Raw genomic sequence first — 24,126 nt, 5'->3', positions numbered from 1 at the left:
ACTGGGTGACCTTTTAATTTATATATATATAACAATTATTCAAGATCATCATTTAACATCCATTTTCTAGTTTTCCCCCTCCCTGTTGACTTCCCCCAACTTCCATTTCTGGTTTGTTACACCAAATGTTACATTCTGCTGTTTATATATAATGTTCTGTTATTACTGATTATATTTCTTGTTCTCTGTAAATAAAGTTGTTAATGTTTATTTGAATCCTGACAACGATTGACAAATAGTAAATTTTGAAGTAGAAAACAATATACGGTTGATGAAACAAAGATCATTCGAGTTTGCAGATAAACCTGGAAACATGTTAGCATGACAACTGAAGAAAAAACAGAAAGAGATGATAATCGACAGAATAATGGATGAAGGGAAACTCCTAGACAACCCTTTGTGAGATACTTTAAAAAACTATATAAGAGGGAGACCGAGACTGAAGATGAGATAAAAGAAGGGAAACAACTACCAGTGATACCAAAAGGAAGAACTGAATCTTTAAATGCCCCAGTGTCTATAATGGAAATACATGAAGCCATAAGAAAAACAAAGAAAGGAAAATCCCCTGGTCCGGACAGAATTACGGCCCTTCACTATAAAAAATTAGAATAATATAATTTTTTAAAAAATTATATCCCGCCCTCCCCAGCTGAAGCCGGGCTCCGAGAGGCTAACAACAGTAAAATAATATAGCATTCTAAAATCAATTCATTATAGAATCAGTTCAAATAAAATTAATGGCAACCATTGGGCTAGAGTTCTGTGAGGATTGCCAAAGGCCTGGTGGAACAGCTCTGTCTTGCAGGCCCTGCAGAAAGATGTCAAATCCCGCAGGGCCCTAGTCTCTTGTGACAGAACGTTCCACCAGATTGGAGCCACAGCCGAAAAAGCCCTGGATCTGGTTGAAGCCAGCCTAACCTCCCTGTGGCCCAGGACCTCCAAGATGTTTTTGTTTGAAGACCGTAAGTTCCTCCGTGGGACATACCAGGAGAGGCGGTCCCATAGGTACGGGGGTCCTAGGCCGTATAGGGCTTTAAAGGTTAAAACCAGCACCTTAAACCTGATCCTGTACTCCACCGGGAGCCAGTGCAGCTGGGATAGCACTGGATGAATGTGATCCGGCAGCGAGGACCCCATAAGGAGTCTTGCCGTGGCATTCTGCACCCACTGGAGTTTTTGTGAGTTTTTGATCAGCTCCGGCCCATCTGGAGCTGATACAGGCTCATTTTATCTTGAGCCCAAGCAGAGCATAGTCTCGCAACAAAAGGATAAGCAAGTAATGTGCTACATGCTGAAGTTTATTTACAAGCTATGCTGAGAGCATACAAGCATGCATCCTGCCTCTGTGAGAGCAGAGAAGCAACTCTTCTCGACACAAAGAAACCGAGAGAACACTGAAAAACAGGAAACCAGTGTACGTCACATCCAGTCTCCTATTCCCATGGGAACCCAACAGTAACTCTGACTGTGGAATGCAAACAATGTCTTGTGACATGCAGCTGCTGCTCAGTGAGGGAAATAGAAACCAACATCCTCCCCCTTTCTGTGAACATCACTGGGCAGCATGTTCATACAATATCAGTACAAACCCAACTTCTGCACATAGGTACAGTGTTGATCCCTTGATACAATCTTGAACAATACATCAGCAGGAATTTCATTACCTGGCATATAGGACACCATTACAAGTCCCTTCTGAACACATTCCCTAGCATGTTGCAGTTTCAATTGCAAATGCTTCGTGCTTTGCTTACAACCTTCAGAATTCAGCAAAGCCAAACATGCTTTGTTGTGGGAGAGATAGCCATTGTTGTCCTGGTAAACCTGGATTGGACATTTGACAGGAATTTTCATGTCTTTGCACAATTGTAGCAACCATTCACAATCTTTAAGTGAATAAGACAGTGTATTCAGTTCAGCTTCACAAGTACTTAAGCTAACTGTTGTTTGCTTCTTGCATGACCAATCAAAAAGACCCTGATTGTACATGTAGCAAACTCCAGACGTGCTTTTCCTGTCTGTAGTGTCACTACCAAAACTTGCATCTGCAAATATCTCAAGACCACCAGACTTCTGATTGTTAAATCTCAGTCTGTAATGCATAGTGCCTTTCAAATAGCGAGCTATGCGTTTCAGAGCTTTCCAATCCTTAACTGTAGGATTGTTGACTTGTCTGCTTAGCAAATTACAGCTAACAGCAATGTCTGGTCTTGAACATCTGGCAATGAAGTTTAGTTTGCCTAGGACACTTCTGTACAGTGTAGTGTCAGAAAATGCTCCTTCAGTGTCATCTACCTGATAACCTGTTGTCATCGGTGTGTCTACAGGGTTAGCATCTGTCAGGGGTTCAGGAGCAGAGGCGAGGGCAAGGGAGGAAACAGAGAGCGAGGGGGAGGAGGCAGAAGAAAAGATGAGTGATGACGACGACCCGAGATCTCCGAGTCTTTCCAGTGAATCAGAAGATTCACAAAAAGGAGCACCAGTGGCCAGGGCAAGGGGGGAGACTAGGGGGACACCCCAGGAAGATAGAGCCAGAGGGGACTCAGAGGGGAGCAGTTGGAAATCGGGACCAGCGTCACCGCCAGAGAGCAGGGAGGAGGAAGGGCGCCAGGGATCAAGCGCTGGCAGCTCACAACAGGAGGGAGGGCACGAGTCAGGAGTGGCCACACCTCCATCGGGGAACGAAGAGACGGTTAGACGGAAAGTGGAAGGTTGGGCGCGCGCGCCAAGTTCAAATGCACAGGAAGGTGGCGCAGTAGGCAGCCCGGAAAGGGAGCCAGGTCCTAAAGCCCGGCGCAAGGAGACAGAAGGGTCCGGGGGGTCAGCGTCAGAAGAATCCCGGAAGGAAGAGACCCCGGGGGGCAGAGGGACCCAGAGGAGAACTGTCAGGCGGAAAAGGTGGAGCAGGGCTAGGATATTAAGTTGGTGCACAAGGGGCGGAGACTCAGACGGAGCTTCGCCGATCTAAGCATAAGACGTAGCGTTGCACGCAGCAGCTTGAGGATGCAGACTGTAACTCAATAAAGACTTTTATTTAATGATCGCTGGCTAGCGTGATCCTCTGTGAGCTAGGATCTGGAAGCAACCCTGACAGTAAGCTCCGTCTCATAAAATTGTGGGCATCCACGGCCTCGCGGAGAGGAGAGAAAGCGGGTGCCTACAAGCGAGCTCACGAACGGCAGACAATATGACGGCTGAACAGCAAATAGCGGAACTCAGAGAAGCAGTGTCACGACTGAATGCCGAGGCGCTGGCATCCAGGAAGAGAGAGGAGGACGCAGCTTCCGCCTACAGGGATCTCCAGGTCAGGTTGGACGTGCTTACGAAGCAAGGGCAACAGACACCCAAACCAGAGGGGATTGGGTTGGGGAGACGCACAGGCGGTCTGGTCTCTCACTTCGATGGGAATTTGCAACAGTACCCCAACTTTAGAGCAGACGTAATGTGTGCACTGCAACTACTGCACAAAGACTTTAGAGATGAACAAGAGAAAGTGGGGTTCATCATGTCCCATTTGCATGGAGACGCAAAAGCATGGCTGCGCAATTTGTGGAGAGATAAGGATCCTGCGCTCCAAAATGCGGACGCCTTTATTAAAGCGCTGGATGGGTGTTTTTTATCAAGCATTGACGTGGATCTTGCCCGGAAGGAGGTGCATGGACTAAGGCAAGGGAGGGCCAGCGTAAGGCAATACCATGCCCGATTTTTCGCTTTGGTCAGTGCCCTGGAATGGGACAGAGATTCGGCTCCTGTCAGAGACCTTTTTTGGGAGGGCTTGCACAGCTCGGTTAAAGATGAGATTGCGAGGGGGGAGAGACCCCGGACCACGCAGGAGATCGTTCAGAGGGCGCTGGCGGTGGGGGTGCGGCTGGAAGAACGTCCGTGGAGCAGGGAAGAAGGGCGCAGCGGGCGCGAACCAGCCAGGGGCTCCTCCTTCCTTCCCAGAGAAGCAGCGCGTGCGCAATCCACGCCTCCGCCAGGGCGAGGGGTGGAACCGATGGAGGTTGGGAGTGCAAGGGCTCAGTCAGCAGCCAGAGCCCTAGCACCGGCAGCAGTGAAAGCGAAGCCTCCTAGAGGGAACAGGAAGTGTTATATCTGCGAGGATCCAGGGCATATGGCGAAAGAGTGTCCCCGGAGGCTCCACAAGCACACTGCAGCTTCGGCAATGGTGACTGCAGCAACGCAGCAAGGAGAACCACAGCAGGGAAACGACGATGTCTGGCTGGAGGAAGAGGCACTGGGGCCCAGCCAGACGTGTCAGTGAAGCAGTCCCCAGGGAATTTACCGCCCATGGACCCCCTCCCGCCCAAGCCAGTAGTGAGGCTCACCGCATCGCTCCAGCTACCCAATGGAATCACCATGGACGTGCCAATCACCGTCGACTCGGGAAGCAATGCAGACTTCATAGGGCAGGACTTTGTCGACCGGCACGCTATACAGTTGCTGCCTGCCACGCTGCCCCTGCAGGTTGTCACGGTGGATGGCAGGGAGCTGCTAGGGGGGCAAGTGGTGAAGCAGACGCCACCTATGGTGCTGCGGCTTGGAAATCACAAGGAAATCATCAGCTTCAACGTCACTCAACTGTCGGACACGCCTATTGTATTGGGCATGAGTTGGCTGGACAAGCACAGCCCGACGCTGGCTTGGTACCAGAGGCAGCTGACCTTCGGCTCTTCCTTTTGTGCTGAACACTGCATCATGCCCCGGCAGGAAGGGGAGCAAGAGGAGTCACAGCTGCTGCTAGGCACGCTCCAAGCGATTCCCCACAAGTACGCAGAATTTTTGGAGGTTTTCTGCGAGAAGGAGGCAGACAGGCTACCCCCCCACAGACCATATGACTGCAAGATTGACCTGCTGCCGGGGGCGGCGCTGCCCAAAGGGAAGCTGTATTCCATGTCTGAGGACGAACTGCAGGAACTCAAAGAGTTCATAGATCATAATTTGGAGCGCGGTTTCATCCGAGAGTCCAGGGCAGCGGGGGGCAGTCCGGTATTCTTTGTTAAGAAGCGAGACACGCCCCAAAAAAGACTCGTGGTGGACTACCGCATTTTGAACAGTGTGACCAAGCCATCGGACTTCCCCATGCCCCGAATCGACGACCTACTCGCAAAAGTACGCAAGGGCAGCGTGTTCACCAAGTTGGACCTGCGAGGGGCGTACAACCTCATTCGCATGCGGGAAGGAGATGAGTGGAAGACAGCCATGTTCACGCCCCTGGGCACCTACGAATATAGAGTTATGCCTTTTGGATTGCAAAATGGCTCCCACGTTTTTCAAGCTTTCATGCATCACGTGTTGGCGGGGCTCCTCTACAAAACGTGCGTCTGTTTCTTGGATGACATCCTGATCTTTTCGGAATCGCAGCAGGAGCATGACAGACACGTCAGGGAAGTGCTGAGCAGGCTACAGCAACATAGGCTCTACGCCAAGCTGGAGAAGTGCCAATTCGACGTAACGGAGGTGGATTTCCTGGGCTACAAGTTGTCTGACAAGGGGCTCGCCATGGACAGCGCCAAGGTTCGAGCGGTGTTGGATTGGAAAAGCCCACGCAACCGGAAGGAGGTCCAACGATTTGTCGGCTTCGCGAATTTCTATCGCACGTTCATCAAAGGCTTCGCTATGCAGACAGCGGCCATCACGGACACGCTTAGCTCCAAGAAAAAGAAGTTCATCTGGACGGAGCAGGCGGAGCGGTCCTTTCAGGCACTCAAACATCTCTTCGCGTCGGAAGAGCAGCTGCTGCATGTCGACCCCAGCAGGCCGATGAGGGTCGAGACAGACGCCTCGGACAGAGCCGTGGGAGCAGTCCTGCTGCAGAGAGACCCGCAGGGGGTTTGGCGGCCGGGGGCGTTTTACTCCAGGAAGCTCAGCAAGTCCGAACAGAACTACACCATCTGGGACAGGGAGTTGCTGGCCATTCATGCAGCATTCAAAGCGTGGAGGCACTTCCTGATCGGCGCCAAGCACACGGTGCAGGTCTGCACGGACCACAAGAATCTGGAGCACTGGCGCACGGCACAGTTCCTGAACCAGAGGCAGATACGTTGGGCTGAGTTCTTTGCGAACTTCGACTTCCGAATAGAGTATGTCCCGGGGGACACCAACATCATGGCGGACGCGCTCTCCTGTAAGCCACAGTATCTGGAGGACGCCACGCCAGCGGCCGCCATGCACATCTTCGCACCAACAGTGTGGGCGTGCGCTGCGGCGACAGTGGACCTGGAGGCGGTGCGACGAGCGTTGCAGAATGACTCCTTCGCGCAAGCAAAGATGGCAGAGATGCAAAGGGGCACGGCAGCGACCGATGGGTTCCAGCTGAGAGATGGATTGCCGGGAGACGAACTTCGCGCCAAGGTACTGCATCAGCTGCACGACGCGCCCACTGCCGGGCACTTTGGCAAGGAGAAGACGGTGGAATTAGTCGCCAGGGATTTCTGGTGGCCCGGAATGAGAGGGGAGGTCGCGGACTACGTGGTGAGGTGCGACACCTGCCAGAGGGCCAAACCAGTGCACAGACCGCCGACCGGACTGTTGGAACCGCTGCAAACTCCGGTCGAACCATGGGAGAGAGTCGCCCTGGATTTCGTCACGGATCTGCCCAGCTCGAGGGGCAAGACGGCCGTGCTGGTGGTGGTGGACTTGTTCTCCAAGATGGCACATTTCATCCCGTGTGCGAAGGTGGCCACGGCGGAACAAACCGCCAAACTGTTCATAGACCACGTGTTCAAGGTTCACGGTCTGCCACGGTCTATTCTGTCCGACCGCGGGCGGCAGTTCATCTCGAATTTCTGGCAGAAGCTGATGGGCTTCCTAAACGTCAAGATCAACCTGGCGTCGGCGAGACACCCGCAGACCAACGGGCAAGCGGAGCGGGTCAATGCCATCATGCAGCAGTACCTGAGATGCTATGCGAATCAACAGCCTGCGACGTGGGTGGATTACCTGCCGCTCGCCGAGTTCGCCTACAACAACACGAAGCACGTGTCCACGGGGGTCACGCCGTTCTTCGCCAACAACGGGAGGCACCCCAGAACCTTCCCGGGACTGGAAAGAATGGTGGAGGGGGAGCCGCAGACAGCAGATGCGTTCGCGTCGGAGTTGCAGGAGGTCCACGATCAGCTGCGGCGGCACCTGGAGCTGGCCAAACACACATACAAGGTGCAGGCAGACAAACACAGAAGGGTTGGCGAAGAGATCCATGTGGGAGACTGGGTCTGGTTAGCAGCCCACGCAGTGCCGGCCAGGTCGTTGGCCAAGAAGAAACTAGGGCATAAGCAACTGGGGCCCTATCAAGTCGAAGAGCAGGTCAACCCGGTGGCTTTCAGGCTGGCGCTTCCGGAGGGTTCCAGGATGCATCCGGTGTTCCACAGATCGGTGCTCACTCCCTACAAGGCACCGCACAGGTTTCAGGAACCAGGAACGGCGCCGAGTCCGCTCCGAGAGGGAACCGGGCAACGGGGAGTGGCACAGGAGGTGCGCATCAACGAAGTCACGGAGATTTTGGACTCCAGATGGGGGGAAGAGGGGGTAGAATACCTTCTCGCTGAGGAGGGCACCCCGGCCAGTGCCAACAGCTGGGTGCCGGGCTACGCTTTAGACGAACCTCTGCTCAAGGAAGAGTTTCATGCCCTCTTCCCACATAGGCCAATGCCAGCGGACTTTTTCGACGACTGGCTTTTCACGCCCACGCTTTCAGCCAGCACGTTCCGGGGGTTCGACTCGGATGAGGAACCGACACGAGACGCCAGTTCCCCGGAGGGGTCGCCCTCGGGATCTGCTTCAGAACCCTCGTATTGGTGGGATGATCGACCAGAGGAGCAGTGGCGCAGAAAGTGGCTGGAGGGTCCAGGACGAGCAACGCCTCCAGAAGGAAGCGAGGGAGAGACGGACATGGACGTTTTCGGGGACGACCAGGGTTTCGAGCACGGCGGCACAGAGATGGAAGCAGAGGTGACCGTCGTCGACGAGAGCAGGGAGGAAGAACCGGAAGACTTCAGATGGAGGCCCGCCACGGGAAGCGAACTGTACCCGACATTCGTCCCCTTGACACGGCAGCACCCAGCTCCCACACCGGAAGGCGGGGAGGGGGGAAGAGGGGGCTTCGAGGGGGGGGATGGATGTCAGGGGTTCAGGAGCAGAGGCGAGGGCAAGGGAGGAAACAGAGAGCGAGGGGGAGGAGGCAGAAGAAAAGATGAGTGATGACGACGACCCGAGATCTCCGAGTCTTTCCAGTGAATCAGAAGATTCACAAAAAGGAGCACCAGTGGCCAGGGCAAGGGGGGAGACTAGGGGGACACCCCAGGAAGATAGAGCCAGAGGGGACTCAGAGGGGAGCAGTTGGAAATCGGGACCAGCGTCACCGCCAGAGAGCAGGGAGGAGGAAGGGCGCCAGGGATCAAGCGCTGGCAGCTCACAACAGGAGGGAGGGCACGAGTCAGGAGTGGCCACACCTCCATCGGGGAGCGAAGAGACGGTTAGACGGAAAGTGGAAGGTTGGGCGCGCGCGCCAAGTTCAAATGCACAGGAAGGTGGCGCAGTAGGCAGCCCGGAAAGGGAGCCAGGTCCTAAAGCCCGGCGCAAGGAGACAGAAGGGTCCGGGGGGTCAGCGTCAGAAGAATCCCGGAAGGAAGAGACCCCGGGGGGCAGAGGGACCCAGAGGAGAACTGTCAGGCGGAAAAGGTGGAGCAGGGCTAGGATATTAAGTTGGTGCACAAGGGGCGGAGACTCAGACGGAGCTTCGCCGATCTAAGCATAAGACGTAGCGTTGCACGCAGCAGCTTGAGGATACAGACTGTAACTCAATAAAGACTTTTATTTAATGATCGCTGGCTAGCGTGATCCTCTGTGAGCTAGGATCTGGAAGCAACCCTGACAGCATCCATCAGGTTTAGTTTGCTTAACACATCAGCAATTTTCTGTGACTGGTGTACTAGAATGTTACCATCTTGATCTCTCTCTATTTCTAGAAATAGGTAGTTGTTTACCTCACCAAGATCTTTCATGTCAAAGTGCTCTTTCAGTTGAGCTAGGGCGTTATTGTACAGTGTGACATCCTTCCAAAAGAACAAAATATCATCAACATAAAACAAGCAATACAGCTTCTTTTGCCCTTCCTCTTTGACAAATACACATCAATCAGCTTTGCCTTGCTCAAAACCTAGAGAAAACAATACTTCAGTGAGTTTTGTGTGCCAGCACCGTGCACTTTGTTTGAGACCATAATAAGACTTCTTCAGAGAACAAACAAAACCCTGTTTTACCTGTACGCCATCAGGTGGAAGCATATAAAGTGATTCACCTAGAGATCCGTACAAAAATGCTGTATTCACATCGTGGTGAGAAACATGAATATTCTCTTCTGCAGCAAGCTTGAGCATAAGCCTAATGCTCTCATACCTCACGGTGGGTGAGTAGGTCTCGTGATAGTCTTCACCTGGTACCTGTGAAAAACCTCTGGCTACCAATCTGGCTTTGTGTCTGACTATCTTGCCATTTTGATCAGTCTTCGCTTTGAAGACCCATTTGCTTCCAAGCAGTTTCATTCCTAGAACTACTGGAACTAGCTCCCATGTTTTGTTCCTCTCTAAGGAATCAAGCTCAGCCTTCATGGCATTTAACCATGGCTCAGCATCCTTTCAATCCAAGTCCTGGATTTCTTGGAAGCTTGAAGGTTCAAATACCTTCTTGGAGCTTTTAACAGCTGCCACTGCTGTTTTAGCAAATTCATCAGCAAATCTCTTTGGAGGTCTGCCTTTAGTGGCTCTTTGTGACCTGCAAATTAGCCGTAAGTCTTCATCACTCTCCTCTTCCTTTTTAGGAGAAAAGTGGTCAATGGTAAACAATGGTTCCTCCAATTCTTGATCAGAGCCTTCAGAGGGTCGCATAGAGGCTTTCGCACTCTTGAAATCCTCTGAATCATCCGATTCAATCTCTGATTCAGGATCAGGACCTTGATCAGTGGGTGTGGGTGGTTGCGGCAGCTGTGGCTGTTGCTGCTGCTGTTGCTGTTGTCTATCCTCAGTCTCATCACTGTCATCAGGATAACATTGGAAAATTCCCACATTCTCCCCCCACTTGGCATTGTACTCAACACTTCTTATGAGCCTAATTGTCTTAGAGTCAGTCATCATTACTCTGTAAGAACCTTTCTGATACCCTAGAAAGATACCATGCAATCCACGCTTGCCTAACTTGGAGCTTTGTGGTGTATGAACCCACATGTCAGAACCAAAAATTATCATGTGTTTGATGTATGGCTTCTTGCCAAACATCTTTTCATAGGGGGTACAACCAATCGATGATGATAATCTGCAATTGTAACTGTAAACAAAACAGGAGAGAGATTTGGATCAATAACTCTCTGGAAGATTGGCATCATGCAGCAAGGTTTTCAACCCTTGAAGCAATGTCTGATTTGCTCTCTCACAAAGTCCGTTCTGCCATGGCGAGCGAGGACTAGACAAATCATGCTGAATTCCTTTCTCAGTCAGAAAAGCTTCAAACTGCTGAGAAGTGAACTCCCCCCCGCGATCAGTGAAAAGAGTTTTTATCTTCTTACCATGCACATTTTCCAACCAAGCACAGAATTCCTTAAACCTAGGAAATGCCTCTGATTTCTGCTTGAGATTGTACACATAAATATACCTGGAAAATGCATCAATGAGAACCATAAAGTACCTGTTTCCACCCAAAGAGGGCGATAGTGGACCAACTAAATCAGCATGCATTACCTGGTATGGTTCTGTAGCTTGTCTACTAGACACCTTACCTTTTGCAGCCATTTTCACCTTGTTTGCTGCGCATGCCTTGCACTTCATGTGGTACCTGCAGGGTTTAATAGTCATACCTTCAACCAAGGCAGGCATTTTTGATACTGCCTCAAAATGTAAATGACCAAATTTCCTGTGAAAATCATGAATACATCCTGCATGCAAAACCTTTTGTTAGAACCTGCAATGCAACAAGTTTCATCCTGCACAACATCATCAAAATACAAAACAAACAAACAATCAACATATTCAGCATGCAATACATAATCGTTTTTCTTTCTGATGGTGCGCTTGTTCTTGAAAGAAACGTCAATGTTCCGTTCATTCAGCTGCGCAACGCTGAGTAGATTGTGTGCAGCATCTGGAACGTAGAGAACATCATGTATAAGTCCAAACTGTGAAGAACAACAGTTCCGTAGCCTTGACTGGAGATCGTGTGGTCATCTGCCTGGTGAATTGCAACTTCCTGCGGTGTAAAAGACACGAACAGTCGCTTGTTGTTGCATATGTGGTGCGTGGCTCCTGAATCAATTACGAAGAACGATCTAGACGTCTTCTGGATCTTTGCAACCTTTGGAGTGAAGCGTGAGACCATTGCCTTGTGCTGCGTTGTCCTGCACACCAGACCTTTGCCTTTGCCTTTTCCACGCGTTGAGCTTTCGCTGCACTGCTCTGTCTTGGCCTTGGGATATCTGCATTCCCTCTTCACGTGGCCTAGACGTCCACACGAGTAGCATTTCACTGCCTTCAAAGCTTTGGCGCCATCTAGTGGTTCCACTGCATTCTGGGATGACGTCTGTGAAGACTCCCCCTTACCAATGCAGCTAGCACCTCGGCGGTCAGCTTCATTCTGAATCACAGCAGTAACATGCTCTACCGTGATCTGAGCAGTTGGCAGAATAGCAGTCTGAGTGGCAACGGACTCCCAACTTGAACCCAAAGAATGTAGTATCATGAAGGAATACACAGCCTCTGGAAAGGTGAGTCCTCTCTGTTGCAGCTCATGTCTCAGATTCTGCATCTCCATCAGATGAGCACGCACATCTGCACCTTCAGCAAGAGCCATATCATGCAGCTTGGCATAGTAGAACAAAGAAGCACCAGCCTCTGTTCTCAAATGAGCATCTCTTAAAGTGTCCCAAATCTCTCTGGCTGAGGCCTTATCACGCAATAGGCATAGCTCTTCTGGGGATACCAGCAATGTAAGTGTTCCCCTTGATTTGGAATCCTTAGCTGCCCATTCATCCGTCATCGGAGCTGGGGGGGTGTCTGTAATAACATTAAACAGACCCTCTTTTCGCAGAAGAGCCTCTGCGTACAACACCCATTCCACGAAATTCTTTTTATCAAGCTTTGGAATCCCAAAAGCTTCTGCTAGCCTTGCATTAGCCATCTCTTCTGCTTTAATCAAGCTGCGTCTGTGTTTACAGCAGCTTCATTCCAAAAGCACTTTCAAAAGCACTTTTGTTTCTCCAGCCTCTGCCGAGCCCCTGAGCCTCTGCCGTGGCAAACGGCTTAAAAAGTTCAAAGTCCAGCCTTAAAGCCATTAATTAGGAGCTGGCAGGCTTCCCGGGGCAAGAGCACATACCTCTCATCAATCATCTTGACGCGCAGAGCAGATAACACCGATCCGTCCCTCTGTTCCTCTGCCGGCAGCCATTAGTCAGTCTGATTCCGTTTTTCTGGGCCCGGAACCAAAAATGTGAGTTTTTGATTAGCTCCGGCCCATCTGGAGCTGATACAGACTCGTTTTATCTTGAGCCCAAGCAGAGCGTAGTCTCGCAACGAAAGGATAATCAGGTAATGTGCTACATGCTGAAGTTTATTTACAAGCTATGCTGAGAGCATACAAACATGCATCCTGCCTCTGTGAGAGCAGAGAAGCAACTCTTCTCGACACAAAGAAACCGAGAGAACACTGAAAAACAGGAAACCAGTGTACGTCACATCCAGTCTCCCATTCCCGTGGGAACCCAACAGTAACTCTGACTGGAATGCAAACAATGTCTTGTGACATGCAGCTGCTGCTCAATGAGGGAAATAGAAACCAACAGTTTCAATGAGGGCAGCCCCACGTAGAGTGAGTTACAATAATCCAGTCTGGAGCTGACCGTCGCATGGATCACAGTGGCTAGGTCAGGGCGAGAGAGGTAAGGAGCCAACTGCTTAGCTTAGCGGAGATGAAAAATGCCGCCTTTGTTATAGCTGCAATCTGCGCCTCCATGGAAAGGGAGGTATCGAAGATTACACCCAAACTCTTTTAACGGATGGTGCTGGCACTAATTGCGCCCCCACAAGAGATGGGAGTTGCCCCCCCAAATCCCATATCGCCCAGACCCAGCCAAAGGACCACTGTCTTCAAAGGATTTATCTTCAACCGGCTCCCACGTAACCATCCAGCCACAGCTTCCAAACATCTGATCAGTGTGTCTGGGGCCGAGTCAGGATGGCCATCCGTCAACAGATAGAGTTGGGTGTCATCAGCATACTGATGGCAGCCCAGCCCAGCCCAAAATTCCGGACAAGCTGGGCAAGGGGGCCTATAAAGATGTTGAAAAGCATCGGGGAGAGTATCGCACCCTGCGGCACTCCACACACCAAGGAGTGGTGCGAGGACAGTTTCCCCCAAACGCTACCCTCTGTCCCCGACCAGAGAGAAATGAGCGCAGCCATTGAAGGACTGTGCCCTGGATCCCCACATCGACGAGGCGGTGGTCCAGGAGTTCGTGATCGACCATGTCGAAGGCTGCTGACAGGTCTAAAAGAATCAGCAGCCTCGACCCGCCTCGATGCAGCTGCCTACTGAGATCATTTGTTAGGGCGACCAGAGCCGTCTTGGTCCCATGACCAAATCAGAAGCCGGATTGGAATGGATCCAGAGCCGATGTTTCATCCAGAAACCCACCAAGCTGTTCAGCAACCACTCTCTCAATCACCTTACCCAGGAACAGAAGATTCAAAACCGGGCGGTAATTGGGTAGACCTAAAGGATCTAATGATGTTTTCTTTAAGAGCAGGCACACCACTGCCTCCTTCAATTACTCTGGGAATATCCCAGTGCCAAGGGACAAATGGATTATATCCCGGGGGGCGCACCTTGTCTGGATACGCTCTAATCAGCCAGGATGGGCACGGGTCAAGAGGACAGGTGGTGGGCTTTCCAGCTCAGAGGAGTCTGTCCACATTGGCTGGGGATATCGAGTCAGTGTGGTCCAATACTGGACCCGAGGTATGGTTTTCCCAGTAGTGATGTATGGAAGTGAGAGCTGAACCATAAAAAAGGCTGATCGCCGAAGAATTGATGCTTTTGAATTATGGTGCTGGAGGAGACTCTTGAGAGTCCCATGGACTGCAAGAAGATCAAACCTATCCATTCTTAAGGAAATCAGCCCTGAGTGCTCACTGGAAGGACAGATCCTGAAGCTGAGGCTCCAATACTTTGGCCACCTCATGAGAAGAGAAGACTCGTTGGAAAAGACCCTGATGTTGTGAAAGATGGAGGGCACAAGGAGAAGGGGACGACAGAGGACGAGATGGTTGGATAGTGTTCTCGAAGCTACCAGCATGAGTTTGACTAAACTGCGGGAGGCAGTGCAAGACAGAAGTGCCTGGCGTGCTCTAGTCCATGGGGTCACAAAGAGTCAGACACGACTAAACGACTAAACAACAACAACACTGGACCCGAGGACAGTCAAGGGGCTTCCAGTTCTGTTATTGTATCCAAATTGGCAGGGAGGTCACGGCGGAGCAACAGGACATTCTCCGCAAAAAAGCTCGCAAATGCCTCACAGCTGTGTGTCAAATTGTTATTTAAATTTGGCTGTCCCTCCAGGGACGTTAAAGACATAATTATACTAAATAATTGCACCAGGCAAGAGCTAGCGGATGCAATGGAGGCCGAGAAGTAAGACTTCTTAGCGGCCTTCACTGCCATCTCATAGGTTTTCATAAAAACCCTATAAGATGTTATTGAAGCTCTGTCGCGGGCACCCTGCCATACTCGCTCTAGCCGTCTGAGGCCCCGCTTCATTTTCCGGAGCTCCTCGTTAAAACAGGGAGCCCGGTTTCTGCGGGGTCGCAGAGGGCGCTTAGGTGCGATCTCATCGATGGCTGTCAGGAGCTGGATATTCCAGCCCTCAACAAGCTCAGTCAATGAGTCGCCAGGGGGAGCAAGGTCCCGCAAAGCTTGACGGAATCTATCAGGGTCCATCAGCCTCTGCGAGCGAGCCCAAATTGGCTCGCCACCTAAGCAGGGTGGGGGTGGAAAGTCAATCCTGGCTTTCAGAGCGTAGTGATCAGACTATGGCACCTTCATCGAAGGAAACATGATCACATCTATGCCTGCACCAAAGATCAAATCCAGCGTGTGACCTGCTTGATGTGTGGGGCCCGAAACAAACTGGGAGAGCCCTAGTGTCGCCATGGAAGACACCAGGTCCAGAGCCTGTGAGGAGGGAGTGGCATCAGCATGGATGTTGAAGTCCCCCAATACCAATAGGTTAGGGAACTCCAAGGCCCAGCCGGCCACTGCCTCCAGTAGGCCTTACAGGGTGGCTGCTGGTGTGCTAGATGGCTGGTACACCAGGCAGACAGCCAAGCTCTCCTCGGAGCCCCACACTAGGCCAACACATTCAATGCCGGGGATCTATGGCGATGGTAGAGCCCTGAAAGGACAATGTTCCCGGATTAATAATGCCACCCCTCCCCCCCCCGGCCCACAGTCCGTGACTGGTGGAGGACAGAGAAACCCGGGGGTGCCATCTCTTGTAAGGTAACTGTTTCCTCTTCGCGCACCCAGGTCTCCGTCGCACAAGCCAGGTCGACCCCCTGTGAGGTAAAGAAATCTCACAGGGTGGCAGTTTTTCTGCCTATAGAGCTGGCATTGCACAACACCAGTGACGGAGGTGAGTAATCCTTGCTCACCCTACCGTCGTCCCTAGAGATGGGGCACAGATTGGAAGGGGTATGAGCATATCCGTATCTCAATCCCCTTCACCTATAAAATCTGCCCCCACCGCCATACCTCCCTCACCCCTCCACGGTAGCAATCCCAAGCCTCATACTATCCTCCATTGATGGCATTGGTGTTACTCTTTCCCAGCCTAGTTATTCTGCTTATAATAGCAACAACTCGATAAACTCTAATAGTCGAGTAGGACAAACCAGCTAATCATCAGCTACCTCTCTGATTATATGAAACTATTATATTATTTGTCAACCTTCTATTATAATATTAGACTAACCAATTAATTAAATCGGAAAATAAACCACAAGACATTCCACAAATAGCAGGAGAACAACAATCAAGCATCTAACAGTAAACAAGCAAAACTTAAATATAATCATGAAACAATGGACTATAAAGAACTAAAACAGATGGCAAAGGAAGGGGGGGGAGAAAGAAAAAAGAAAAAAGTTTCTTGTAGCAGGAAGTTCTTGTAGCATCACATGCCAGCTCGAGAAGATTCATTAGCACTACCGATGAAGACACTAATAAACAAGATAATGGAAGAAGGAAAAACACCAGATACTTGGCAACAAGCGCACATTTGTAGTGATACCTAAACAAGGACAAAACAAAGGGAACATCAATAATTATCGACCGATTTCACTACTTAATATTGATTATAAAATCTACGCAGACATACTGGTTTTAAAAGACTACATTAATGAAGAGCAAGCGGGGTTTTTACCAGAGAGGAAAATCAGAAATAACATAAGAATAGTAATAAATGTAATAGAATATCTGGAGCTGAGACCGAATAAAAAAGTGGCCTTTATATTTATAGATGCTGAAAAAGCGTTCGACAATGTATCGTGGAAATTCATAGAAAAAGTTATAGAAAAAATGGGCATGGGAGAACAATTTATAAAAGGGTTAAAAGCGATATATAAGGGGCAAACAGCAAATTTAATAATTAATGGGGAAATGACCGAATATTTTGATATTGAAAGGGGGACCAGGCAGGGATGCCCTCTTTCCCCATTACTTTTCATATTAGTACTGGAAGTGCTAAATCAAGAGATAAAACTGGACCAGGATATTAAAGGAATAAATTTGGGTAACAGATCATACAAACTACGGGCATTTGTGGATGATTTGATATTAATGGTAGAGAATCCAAAGGAAAGTATTGCAAAACTATTGGGTAAACTGAGACTTTGGCAAGGTCTCGGGCTACAAGCTGAATAAAGAAAAAACAAAATTAATGGTAAAAAACATGAGTGATCGGGAGGAAAAGGAACTTGAGGACAAGACTGGGATACAAATAGCAAAGAAAGTAAAATACCTAGGAATACAAATGATGATGGAAAACATAAGCTTATTCGAAGATAATTATAATAAAACCTGGAGAGAGGTGAAAAAAATATGGAAATTTGGTCAAGATTAAATTTATCTCTGTGGGGCAGAATATCAGCCATAAAAATGAGTATATTACCAAAATCATTGTTTCTTTTCCAAACGATACCAATAATAAGCAAAATGGACTGTTTCAACATATGGAGGAAAGACATAGTAAAATTCTTATGGCAAGGGAAAAAACCTCGTATCAAGTATAAATTATTAACTGAGAAAAAGAAAGAGGGGGCTTTGGTCTTCCTGATCTGAAGATTTATTATGAGGCAGCATGCCTCAACTGGTTAAAAGGCTGGATAACATTGAAAAAGGCAGACATTCTAGACCTAGAAGGCTGGAATACGAGGTTTGGCTGGCATGCCTACTTAATTACAACAAAGTGGCATTGCGTAAGGATTCTTTAAATCATATAGTTAGAAACTCATTATATAAGGTCTGGGACAGGTAGCACAGATTATTAGAGCCTAAGATATCCTGGTGGGTATCCCCAGTGGAGACAATATCGGTAAAAAAGAAGAATATGGATACAAATTGGGTAACCTACCAGCAACTGATAAAAATAGAACAGGGCCAATTAAAGATAAAACCATATGAATAAATCAAACAGTTCTGTAACAGTTGGATTCAATATCACCAAATAGTGCATATATTCAATCAAGATAAGAAGATTGGTTTTGGAGAAAAGGAGTCATTATTACAAAAGGAATTACTACAAATTAATAAAAAGACCCTATCTAGGATGCACGACCTACTTTTGGAATGGGAACTCAAGGATGAGATGGTAAAGGATGTTATGATAAAGGGGGCTCAGGACCTTGGACATAACATAATGTTAGAACAATGGGAACAGCTGTGGAAAATTGACATCAAATTCACAGCATGCTACACAATAAGGGAGAACTTAATGAAAATGATCTACTGCTGGTATCTAACCCCCGAGAAATCGGCAAAATTTTATAAGCAAAAAACCAATGCGTGCTGGAGATGCTACAGCGAAACAGGAACAATGTATCATATGTGGTGAGGGTGTAGCGTGATAAAAAACCTTTTGGAATAAAGTTCATTAAGAGATAATAAAGATTTAAAAAAAATAATTCAACAAGAAACCAGAAGCGTATCTTCTGGGATTAATAACAAATGACATCCCCATAAATAAGAAAAGGATATTCTTATACGCATCCGCTGCCGCAAGAGTTCTTATAGCAAAGAACCGGAAGGGAGACAAAATACCCACAATAATAGATTGGCAAATCAAACTTACTGAATTTCTTGAATTGGCCAAAATGATGGCAGCTATCAAGGTCAAACAAATCAAAATTTAATAAAAGAATGGAGTTGCGTGAATGAATATATGAAAAAACACTGCTCCGGTACAGAAATATTGATATGTAAAGAACAAAGTTTGTAAGGGGGAAAGGTTAAAAATGCAAGTAAAATCAGAATATTTGTCAAATACAATATAACAACACAACTGTAAAGATAAGCTATAGAATTAAGGTTAAGCAACGATGGAAGGAAGTCAGATTTTAACTCACATTTTGAGTTATGTTGAACCAATGGGGGGTGAGGTGGGGGGATACTTTGTGCTACTAACATGTACATATGTGTAAACCTTTCTTTCTGTTATTTTGTAGAGATGAAAACTTCAATAAAAATTAATTTAAATAAATCCTGTCAACGGGTCCATGGTTTTGTTGTTGTTTCTGCAAGTATGTTGTAAAGGGTTCCCATTCTTTTCCAAAGTCACTATTGTCCTTCTCACGCAGTTTGTCCATTAACTTTGCCAGTTCTGCATAGTTCATCAATTTTTCTTGCCATTGTTCTGTAGATGGTGTTTCTCCAGTCTTCCAATTTTGTGCTATTAGAATTCTTGCTGCCGTAGTAGCGTTCATGAATAATGTCCAATTTTTCTTTGGCATTTCTTGTCCTAGAATACCTAACAAAAAGGCTTCTGTTTTTTCCACAAAGGTTATTTTGAACATTTTTTTCAATTCATTATATATCATTTCCCAATTTTTTAGAATAATCTTACAATCCCACCACATGTGATAAAATGTACCTTCTTCTTTAAATCTCCAACAGTTCTTCTGTTCTGTTTTATACATTTTGGCCAGTTTTAATGGTGTAATGTACCACCATCATTTTCATATAATTCTCTTTCAACAATATACAATCCGTAAATTTCAAGTTCACTTTCCAAAGCCTTAGTCAATCCTCAAATTGTATGTTATGACCTATGTCCTGTGCCCACTTGATCATTACTGCTTTAACTTCCTCATCTTTAGGTTCCCATTCCAACAGAATATTATACGCCTTCTTTAACAATTTAGAATTATCATCAATTATATCCTTTTGGAATTTGGAAACTGTGTAAGTGAATCCTCTCTTATTATCTTCGTCGAAGATTTCATTTAATTGCCTATAATGCAACCAACTCCGAAGGTGTTCCTTTATCTAATCATAATCTTTCAATTTCCACTTTCCTTCTTGTTCTACTAATAAATCTCTATATGTTGGCCATATCCCTTTCATTGTTAACGTTTTAAGTGATAATGCTTCGATAGGTGACAACCACCACGGAGTTTTGGATTCCAGTAATTCTTTGTATTTTCCCCATACCCTTATCAGGGACTTTCTAATTACAGTGGTGCCTCGCAAGACGAAATTAATCCGTTCCGCGAGTCTCTTCGTCTTGCGGTTTTTTCGTCTTGCAAAGCATGGGTATTAGCGGCTTAGCGGCTATTAGCGGCTTAAAGGCTTTAAGAAAAAGGAAACAAACTCGCAAGAACTCGCAAGACGTTTCGTCTTGCGAAGCAAGCCCATAGGGAAATTCGTCTTGCGGAACGACTCAAAAAACGGAAAACTCTTTTGTCTAGTGAGTTTTTTGTCTTGCGAGGCATTCGTCTTGCGGGGCACCACCGTATGTAATTGTGGAATCCTTTATGTACTTTTACTTTTCCATACCACAGGTATGAATCTGTCAGGGAACTGCCATCAGCTCAGAGGCGAGAGGTGGAAGGGCAGTTGTGTTATAGGGAACCTCTGAAGATCTTGCGAAGCAGTTCCTCCTCCAGTGGGGAGGAGGTGCAGGGACCAGGAGATGCTAGGGAGAGCCTCAACACCGAGCCTGAGCAAAGCGGAGGGGAGGGAAGTACCCCTTTGCCAGCGCCCACTCTGCACAGTAGGTTTCGGTGCAGAGAGGGGAGGAGAAGGCTGGGGGTCATGCGACTGTTATGCTGGGGGAGGTACAAGGACCGGCCACTCCCAGATTTTGCTAGCGACTGAGCCAGACATGAACTTGCGACACTCTTCACTGTAAATAGTTTGCACTAAGAATAAAGCTTGGAAAAGACAGGTCAGAGTCTTGCCTGTTTGCTCTCGAGCAACCACACCACCACCTGACAGAATGCCAATCAAATCTGTTATCGTGTCCTTCTAACTATTGCCTCCTCTTTTTCCAATTTAATCCAATCCCAAATCCAAGTAAGGCATGCTGCTTCATAGTAAATTTTAAAATCTGGAAGAGAAAAGCCTGCTCTCTCTTTTAAATATGTAAGTATTTTATACTTTATTCTTGGCCTTTTCCCATTCCAGTTAAATTTTGAAATATCTTGCTGCCATTTTTTGAAGCAAGCATTATTATTATTTTTATTTTTATTGGTACTGTCTGAAAAACAGCATTTTTGGCAATACATTCATTTTTATTGCAACAATTCGTCCTAAAAACAGAGATTCATCCTATTCCCAAATTCCTTTTTATTTCATTCCATTTTTTTTCATAATTGTCTTTATAAATATTAAGATTCTTTGTCATCAACCATATTCCTAAATATTTTACCTTTTTGTGGATTTCTGTATCTATAGATAGTTCTTTCTTTTCTGATTCTTTAAATTTTTTAACTAACAGTTTGGTTTGGTTTTTATTAAGTTTAAAACCTACCACTTGTCCAAACTTTTGAATTTTTTCTTTTACTCTCGGGAGAGAATTCTTTGGGTCTTCTACAGTAATAACCAAATCGTCCGCGAAAGCTTTCAATTTATGTTCATTTTTCTTTATTCTTATTCCTGCTACTTCTTTATCCATTCTAATATTCCTTGCCAGAACCTCCAGGACCAGAATGAACAAAAGCGGTGATAATGGACATCCTTGTCTAGTTCCTTTTTGTATTTTACATTGATTTGGTTAATAATCAACTTTGCATTCTGTTCTGAATAAATAGCTTGTATTCCCCTATTAAATTTTACTCCAAATTCCATTTCTTCAAGAACTTTTTTCATGAAGTCCCAAGAAACATTATCAAATGCTTTTTCTGCATCTATAAACATCAATGCTGCTTGTTTTTTCTCATTTTGCACTTCCAGGTTATGAACTTGGGGGTGGTTTATTGGGCATCCGCGGATGAGACTGCATCTTCCCTTACACCGGGAAGAATTTGGGAGGCTGATTACTCCCATCTCAGCCTCTAAATTGCCTCGTGGGAGCTTGAGAGATGGTATTGTCGGCCATCTTCCGTGGCACCTCAAGAGGAAGAATTACATGTTCAATCCTGATTCTCTTTCCTTTGTTATTCAATTCATTCACATTCCAACTTAGTACTTTAAGATTTGCCATTGTCATGTTTGTTTAAAGAATTTGTTTTTCCACCCACTGCTCCCTCCAAGTGTTCCAGTGCCTCCTTTTGCTGTTCCAGGGGGCTTTTCAGTTCTTTTGTCCCGTCTCTAAATTCAGGATCCCTGCCATGTTTTTCCAGAAACTAATGGACCTGACTCTCCGTCACCAGCCTGTATCTTTTCTTTCTATAGGTTCAGGAAATTCCCATTTGTATCTTATGTCAATTTTTCTAAGGGCTATTCTCAAGATCTTGTACCTCTGTCTCCTAACTCTTAATTTAAAGGGAATTTCCCGGAAAATGTCCACTTTTTTACCCTCAACCTGCAGACCCTCTTCATAATTTTTTTGAAGAGGGTCTGCATCCTTAACTCTTTGTGACAAAAGTTACCAAGACGTCTGCAGGCTGCTTTCTCTGGGTGCTCTTGTCCTGACTCGGTAAATGTTTTCAATTAATTTGTGCATCCCCGCTTGCCCCTCCCCCATCCGACCTGCTAGAATCTTACTCAAATACGTGGTAAGGCCTTGCTCTTTTTCTCCCCCCCCCTTTTTAAAAAATGAATTTTATTAGTATTTTCCACACAACATACACAACACACAAAAATCAACATTCAAAAACTTTAAAAAAAACAAACAAAAACAAATCCATATCTTACAAGTTAACATTAAAAACGCTAAAACAACAACAAGACATTGACTTCCACCAATCCCACAGCACCTCCTTTATCTCTCATTGTGTCTTCCTGTTTTCCTGTTTTCTTTATCATCTCTATCCTAACATCTAGATATAAATCCTACTTTCATATCCTTTCACTTCACAAGGTTATTCCAGACTCAGCCAGATTTCTGCCCTTGAACCTTGACTTTTGAGGTATTCATTTAGGCACTCCCATTCTTTTTTTACTTCACTTTTTGGTTTTTGTCTTATTATGTCTGTCAATTTGGCTAATTCTAAGTATTCTGAGAGTTTACATAGCCACTCTCCCCTAGTGGGTAACTGATTCCCTTTCCAGTACTTAGCCACCAGGATTCTTGCTGCAGACGTTGCGTATAAGAAAAAATTAATTTTGTCTTTTGGAATATTGTCATTTAAAATACCTAAAAGGAATGCCTCTGGCCTTTTACTATATGATATTCTTAACATTTTCTTTATTTCTTTGTGGATCATGCTCCAAAATTTCCCAATTTCGGGGCATGTCCACCACATATGGTAGAAGGTTCCTTTTTGTATCTTGCATCTCCAGCACTTATTATATGTTTTATTCATTTTTGCAAGGCTTTCTGGTGCCAGGTACCACCTGTGATACATTTTCATATAGTTCTCTCTTATTAGGTAACATGCTGTAAAATTTATATTTTTTGTCCATAGTCTTTCCCATTCATTATATTCAATTGGGTGGCCCAGATCTTGTTCCCATTTTTTAATAGCGTCTCCTTTTCCCTCCTTTTCTACTTTCCCATTTTGTAACAGTTTATATATTATTGAGAGTCTGTTGGTTGTTATATAAAATTTCTTTTTCCCATACCAAGATTTTTTTATCAAACCCCTTAAGCTTACTATGCTTCTCAAATATTGTTTTTAATTGGAAATATTCTAACCAATTCACTCCCCACTCTTTTAATTCTTCAAATTTCTTTACTGTTGGACAATCTTTTATCTCTTCTACGAGTTCCCTATATGTTAGCCAGCTATCTTTCATATTGCTTCTATGCAAGGCTGATGACTCTATAGGTGATAGCCACCAGGGAGTTTTGGCTGTTACTATTGTTTTATTTCTTTCCCAGACTTCGAATAGGGCCTTTCTCACCAAATGGTTAGTGAATGTGCTTTTATTTTATCGTGACCCAGGTAGCCATGCCACCCGAAAACTTTGTCCCAGCCCTCCAGGTCCAAGATTTTGGTATCTGTCAGTAACATCCAATCTTTCAGCCATGTCATGCATGCAGCCTCAAAATGCAGCTTGAGGTTTGGGACTGTGGACCTGCCCCTTTCTCTAGGCTCCATCAGAACTTTGAACCTTACTCTTGGTTTCTTACCTTGCCAGATAAAATTAGAAAGATCCCTTTGCCAACCTTTAAAACATTTTGTCCTGATAATTATTGGGATCGTCTGGAAAAGGAAGAGCATTTTTGGTAGAACTGACATTTTTATCAAGGATATCCTTTCCCATAAGGACAAGTTCAATTTATTCCATTTATTTAGATGTCCTTTTATTTCCTTCCACTTCTTCACATAGTTATCCTTGTACAAATTGGTATTTTTATTTGTGATCCAGATCCCCAAATACTTAACTTTTGTGGTAATTTTAAGGCCTGTTACTCTTTCCAGTTCTTCCTGTTCCTTTACCCCCATATTTTTCGTTAGTAATTTAGATTTTTCTTTATTT

At 46.4% G+C, this 24,126-nt stretch overlaps 1 protein-coding gene and 1 long non-coding RNA gene across 7 annotated transcripts in view; one reads left to right on the top strand and one right to left on the bottom strand.

Annotated features, from left to right (window-relative positions):
- Nucleotides 1-24,126, top strand: part of LOC309523367 (far upstream element-binding protein 3-like) — a 388,935-nt gene that overhangs the window by 345,650 nt on the left and 19,159 nt on the right. The window lies entirely within an intron of this gene.
- Nucleotides 22,976-23,557, bottom strand: LOC309523383. Its single transcript, XR_014215336.1, has 2 exons — nt 23,266-23,557; nt 22,976-23,064 (listed from the first exon to the last, which is right to left on the bottom strand). It is a non-coding gene; the product is annotated as an uncharacterized lncRNA (long non-coding RNA).

The sequence above is a fragment of the Podarcis vaucheri genome (genome assembly GCF_965113315.1).
Source record: "Podarcis vaucheri genome assembly, chromosome: W".
In the NCBI taxonomy this organism is placed as follows: domain Eukaryota; kingdom Metazoa; phylum Chordata; class Lepidosauria; order Squamata; family Lacertidae; genus Podarcis; species Podarcis vaucheri.
The sequence above is the reverse complement of the archived record's forward strand: the minus strand, read 5'-3'. Positions and strand labels throughout refer to the sequence as shown.